The following is a 7,107-nucleotide window of genomic DNA, read 5'->3' on the forward strand; positions in this document are numbered from 1 at the left end:
GTACTGGAGGAGCATGGTGGTGAAGGCTGGTGATGAATGGGCTTCAGACCACTGAGCTGTGTACTTACACATTGTTAAGATGGTAATTCTATGTGATGTGTGTTTTACCACAGTTTTAAAAAGAACTGGAATCATCACCAATCGGAACCACCATCACTACCAACCCAATTCATCTAAGAAGATGTACTTGCAAGGTCAGCATTCTTTTATTTTTTGGTAGTTCCGGGATTTGAACCCAGGGCCTCATGCATGCCAGGCAAGCACTTTACCACTGAGCTATACCCTCAGCCCCAGGTTATCATTTTTTTTTTTTTTTTTACTCTTGTGAGAAGTCCATTCTTTTAAACAGGATGGCCTGCCATCTAATGACAAAACACAGCAATTTTATTCATAGCATGATTTTACTGAGTACAAAAGCATTTTCAAGGCCCTTACTCCAAAAGCTGAACTCTGGTTTGGGGGAAGAAGACCAGAGGCTGTGAGTCACTGCCCAGTATCTTGGCCCTCTCTCTGGATGTGGCTTCCAGGGCCTTGTGGGACGGAGAGCGGGGTATGGGCCACACAGGGTGGGTAAGCTGGATCCCAGAGAGGTCCTGCTTTCTGCATCCGAAGGCTGGCCCTGACATTATGCACTAAATTAGGTTCTACACTCTCTCTCTTGCTCTGTTCATCCTCAAGCCCTGTGGAAATTCTCCAGACCAGTTGCGTTAGCCTCTGCTGAAGGTTTAGGACTTACTGAGCACAACCACACTTTGAACTTCTCTCTCTCTCCATTTTTTTTTTTTTTTTTTAGTACTGATGATTGAACCCAGAAGTGCTTTATCACTGAGCCATATCCCCAGCCCTTTTTCATTTTTTACTTTGAGACAGGGTCTCACTAAGTTGCTGAGGCTGGCCTTGGACTTGAGATCCTCCTGCCTCAGCCTCCCCAGTTGCTGGGATTATAGGCATACACCACTGCACCCAGCTCTTTGAACCTCTTGAAACCTTATAAGAAGAATGTTGTCCCAGAAAGGCACAATTATGTCTCCACTAAGCATCCACACTCAGATGCTAAGTGAAGGAGAAAAGAGCAAACCTCAGGTTTTTCACCCAAGGATTTCAAAGTGCTCCCAGGCAAAAGGACTTACTGCTGCTCATAAGGTAGTCATTTCACACGACTGCAGAAATGAAGGCACAAGAAATACTGCTGGCTCTCCCAGCCCCAGACAAATCCAGGAGGAGACAGAATTATATCAGTTTCTGGCCATCCTTCAAACAGCTCATTCTGTCAGATAGACCTGAGCACTTTTGTTTTGAGTATACAAAAACCTTTCAATCGGCATGACAAAGAATGCCCATCCAAAAATAAGATAACTATGAATAAAGAAAGTCAACTCATAAATCAGTTCACAGACCCCTCGGGCTGGGCACCTGACCTGCAGCATCTCCCTGTGAGGACCCTTCTCTCTAAAGCCCAGTGGGGTTCCAACACCAGCTTCAGCTTGTCCAAGTGAGTGCAGTCCCCCAAAGTGCAGGGAGAATTTAGATCCTCTAACTCCAAGTTCAGGAAAAACTTCACCCAAAGACCTGAGTTGTGGCTTCCCAATCAGCTTCTCCAATCGCCTGCACATGCACTGAGTCCTACCAGTTAGCCAGCTCCCAGCCAGCACCCCAAATCCTAGAACCGAAAACAAGCAAAGAGCAAAAGGAAGTAAGATGGACTGTGTTCATTCATCACTGTCAGAGTCACAACAGACCCTTGTCAGACAAGCGTGGTGGCCCCATCTCTGAACAAATGCTCTCCAGATGGCCACCGGCTGGCCACCGTGAATCATGCAGGCAGGCCTGGGAATGACATCCACATGGATCTGTAGCACCCAAGGACAAATGTGGCGATGCCTTCCAGCCAGGTGTCATTTTTCACTAGCCTCCCTCTCTACGATGGACCAAGAAATAATTCCAAGGGGGAAAAGCTCCCACATTCTTCAATTAGTCTTTTTGCTGGTTTGAACTGGAAACCTCAGAGGGAATCTTTGCCCCATGGATTTGGCATGTGGTTTATAAATAAGTGAGCATTTCAGCAGCGTTCAGGAAACATTTATAACATTTCATAATGCTAAGAAATTACTGGCACCCACAGGAACACTAACCTACACCCCCCAAAGGTCATGTGGCTTCTCCATTCATGGAATGTCTTCAATTACAGTTTATCAAATATCAACATATTAATTCAACACTGTGTGAGTCAGGATCCTGTATGTTGAACGCCACAGATTCAACTCAAATTAGCTTTAGAAACTAATTGGCCCCCACACTTGAAAAGTGCAGGTAGATCTACTTTAGAGCTTGAATCATCTGGATGGTCCTGGGCCCTTGGTCTTCTGTTGGTCTTGGTCTCAGGTTGGCTGTTCTAGGAAGGACACAGATGATCACAAGTTCTCTAAACTTTTGTCCCACCAGCAGCACAGTTCCCAGATTCCCCAGCAAAGGACGCTGGTCCCTGTTGGTTATGAGCCTCACCCTGCACAGTGAGCAACTAACTGCTCAGGTATGTTCGCCTCCCTCCTGGGGTGGGGACAGCCCTGCTCAGTTCTCCCAGGCTGGGTGGGGGAGGAAGAGATGGACTCCTGGACCAATCAGAGGTATGTGTCTAGGCAGAAAACAGCAGACACCTCCTCCAAGTAGCGACTCCAATTTTCCCTTTCAGAAGAAACATTTAAATACCATTAGATTAATTTTGTCTATACTATGTAAATTTTACTTTATAATATTTTGGGGTTTTTGGAGTGTGGATTTGGCATGTGGTTTAAAAATAAGTGAGCAACAATTATCCCTGGATAACTGGTTTGGGAGCTGCCCCGGCCTGGGGTGCATCCCAGGGTGGGATCAGTTCTGTAGACTGCGTGAAATTTGGGAGTCTGTTATGCTTCAGGGCAGGGACACTGATGAGAACAGACTGTCCCCAGTGCCCTGCCAGGAGCATCACAATGCAGAAAGAACCCCACCAGGAAAGAGCCTTTTTTTCAAATAACTTCAAGGGAAGGCTCTGGGAATGTCAGTGTGTCCCCAAAAGTCCTGCTGCAGGAAACCACTCAAGCCAGGGGCTGGAAACCCTGCTCCAGAGTGAGGTCCTCCCAAAAGTGCGTCCGAGGTGGCTCACCTCTAGGGAAAGGGCCCAGGGCAGCTCGGGAGAGCCCTGGCAATGCAGTGTACACCAGGTGGCCGACCAACAAAATCACACACATTCATTCCGCTTGGCTTCACATGGGAGAAAGTGCAGTTTCCAGCCCAGGGAGCTGTTCCCATCCACCCCTCATCTCCCTCTGGGGACCAGGGCTTGGTGGGCAGCCTGGCAGACCCCCTGCCTGCATTCCCAATCCCTGCAGCCCATGCAGCTGGATTGAGAGGCACCCTCCTCCTCCAGCTTGGCTGTTCTTCCAGCTCCCAAGGCACACGGGTGTCCCTCCTTTGAGGGTTTGCCCAAAGTGAACAGAAAATGTCACAATTCCCACACCCTCAGGGAGGAGGCAAGAGGAAGACAATGCAGGAAGCTAATAAAGACACATGCTGAAGCCGAGATGAAACAGTTCATTTCCCCCAGGAATGTTGTGCTTAGAAAGTGCAGGAAGTCCGAGAGAATGGGCTCCAAGCCCCATGACCTCAGGGCCTATAACTGCACCTCCCGGGGCCTTGGACACCTAATAAATATGTGGGGCAGTGATGCGGCCCTCAGAGCTCAGGGGGCTGGAGTGAGGCTCAATGGCTTCGTTTTTCCTTCCTTCATTCATAAGCAGTTGAGTGGGCACAGCCGCCGGGCACAGCTCCAGATGGGAACGAGATCCACACATGGCAACATGCCGGCCAAATAGGAGGTGCATTGTGTCTGAGAGCGTAGACTCCACACAGAAAACCCCCGAGACTGCACCCGCACACCTACATGGGCTCAGGCTCCCTGTAGGCCTGGCAGCTGCGATTATCACCTTCGTCTCTCTGGCATGGGGTTGAGCGGCGGGGCTGGGGGAAAGCCCCCTTGACAAGCTGCCTGCTCAGTGCCCCTCACTGGGAAGAGAAAGGGAATCCAGTTCTTGCTCTCTATTGAGTCATGGGGCGAGAAACCAAACCCAAATTCTTCAAAGAGTTGAAAACACTTCTCAAATAAGCGGTGAAAGGACAGTGAAGGCCACCTCTGTGCTCCTCAGAAGCCACTGGCACAAGGCATTTTAAGTGGAAGGAGGAACGGGGGCCAGGCGCGCGCCCTGCACACACCCAGCTCAAGTGCTGGGGGAGGTGGGAACCAGCACCCAAGGTCAGGTGATGAGTGCACAGTGGGTGCAGGCCCCATCCAGGACAGTCCCTTCCCTGTCAACAGGCCCAGCACCCCCATGATAACCCACCTGAGAGGATTCTGTACACCATGACATGGCACTGAGGACCAGGCCTGTGGCTGTGGTGAAGCAGTCTACACGGGCGCAGCTCAGTGGTAGAGCACTTACCAAGTGTGCAAGGCCCAGGGTTCCATCCCCCAGAGTGAGCGGGGGTGGGGTGGGAAGAATCCTAAGTAAATTCTAAGTATTTGGATTGTTTGGTTAAATTATCTAGTTGCACAGGATTAATTCTTTAAAATCGTCGTTTGTCTTATCTTTGCAGAAGAAGAAAAAAAGTCAAATTTCTGCATACCATATACCATGGGTCAGAGGAAAGGCAGACAATCAGGGGAAATGAGTTCTGCCCTGGGTGAACTCACAGGCCCCACAATGGGGCCAGGCGGGGCCCACTCTTCCCAAGCCTGTCTCCTATGGCCCAGGGGGTCCTTCTCTGCCATCAAATCCTGAATTGGCCCTAGCCCAGGTGGAAGCTCCTACTATGGTTCTGGGTGTGAAATCTGGGTATGAGTATGTAGACGGGGCTAGTGTTCGTTATGGAACCCCTTTCATATCCCTGCAAACACCCCAGGTGTTCAGGAACACCGACCTGTGGTAGAACTACACCGAGAACCCAGAAGGCAGAAAGGAAGGAGGGTTGGGTCCTTCCTCAATGAGCAAACAGCTCCAGACATTCTGACATCTGTCTAAACATCCTCTAAATGAACCATTTCGGTGAGATGACTTGGACAGAAATAGGGACCAGGGGCTCTCAGATGCAGGATCCTCATGATATACTTTAACATTGGGATTCGTTTCCATAATGTTGGCTACTCAAATTTTTTGACTCTGGTGAAATTCACAATGTATTGAATACAAAATAAAGGAGATTTGAAACTAGCACAAATATAATCTTGGTTTTTTTCCCCAGAATGTTCTCAATTCACCCTAAAACTGTGACATATAATTTGCAATACAAACATACCAGTCAGTCCAATTGAACACATTCTTTGTGTTTCCCACAATGACTCAGTTTATAAAAAGTTAGCAGGTCAGTTAGGACCTGGAAATTCCACTCCTATGGACCCAGAAGAATCCAAAGCAGGGACTCAGATATTTGCACACCCCTGTTCATAGCTGCATTATTCACAAAAGATGAACACAAGCCAAGATCAAACAGATAAGTGGATGATCAAAATGTGGTCATTATCTGGGCACAGTGGTAATTCCAGCTACTCCAGAGGACAAGGCAGGAAGATCCCAAGTTCAAGGCCAGCCTGGGCAACTTAGCAAGACTCTGTCTCAAAATAAAAATAAAGTAGCCTGGGATGGAGCTCAGTGTAGAGCACTCACCTGGCATGTACGAGCTCCTGGGTTCAATCCCCAGTACTGTGAAAAATGATTATAAATGTGATCCATCACACAACAGAGCATTTTGTTATTTGGCTTCAAGAAGGAAAGACATTCTGACGTGTGCTACAACACAATGAACTTTGAGGACATGATGGAAAGTGAAATCAGTCAGTCACAAAAGGACAAACGCTGTAGGAGTCCACCTCTCTGAAATCCCTAGAATTGTCAAAGCCCTGTAGACAGGACAGAGATGGTGGGAGCCAGGGCCTGGGGGTGGGGGCCGAGGGGGGCAGTGTTGAACGGGGACAGTCATTAGGCTGGGAATATGAGTCTGTGGGCAGCACAAGTGAATGTGCTTAAAAATAGACGAAATACTGGATTTTATGTGTTGTGAATTTTATCAAATGAAAACAATTGTAAGAAAAGAGCCGATGGTCCCTGCCACACTCTCCAGGGCCACCTGCTTTTGCCTCTCCCACACCAGAGGGTAGAGTAGCAGGCCTGAGGGGTCCTCCTATGCACCTGCTGGCACCCCAGAACACGGGAAGCAGTGGACGAGGTAGCTCTGGGTCCTCCTGCCCTGTTCCTCACCGACACAGAGAGGAAAAGGTGCTGCCCCTCTTGCAGGCTCTGTGCTCCCGTCTCCGGGGTTTGCAGGCTGGTGACCTCAGGCTGCACCTTTGCCCATCGGTCAGCTCCGCTGGATCCAGCACCCTCTCTGTGGGCAGCTGCAGTGGCCTCTTGACCTACCTCCCTGCCTCTCAGGCCCCCCTCTGCCTTCACTCCCCTTACTCACACAGCACTGGCCTTCCCAAAGCACCCAACTTCCTCTGTCCAAAACATCAATATTTGTGGCAGCCGTCTACCAATGAAACCTCGGCTCCTGGCCTGACGGTCAAGAAGCAGACGTCACACTGGACCACCTGTCCTCTAGAGCACCTGTGACCCCATCCCATCCTGGCAGGGTGGTGGCCATGTGACAGGCCCTGGGGTCAAAACTGGACCCACATCCTGTTTCTTTTTTTTTCTTTTTGTGGCACAAAGGATTGAACCTGGGGGCTCTTTACTTCTGAGCTAAATCCCAGTTGCTGAGGCTGGCCTCAAACTTGTGATCTTCCTGCCTTAGCCTCCTGTGTCACTGGGGTTACAGGTGTGTACCACCCACCGTGGCTGGTTCCACCTCTTTCCTCCCTAGAGAAATATGCCAAGGATATGCGGGTGTCAGAGCAGAGATGAGGCAATGTGTGGTCCATACTTAACTGTAGAGCTTGCGCCACCCTCTCTATTCCCCTGATAAGCCCCACATTTCCTGATGCTCTGCGCTCCACCTCAAGAGTCAAAACCTCACCCTCTGACAGGCCTGGCCCAAGTGCGCCTTCTGCAGGAAGCCTTGTGCTCCTCTGTGCACTGT

This window comes from Spermophilus citellus (assembly GCF_964194105.1).
Source record: "Spermophilus citellus genome assembly, chromosome: 6".
NCBI lineage: Eukaryota > Metazoa > Chordata > Mammalia > Rodentia > Sciuridae > Spermophilus > Spermophilus citellus.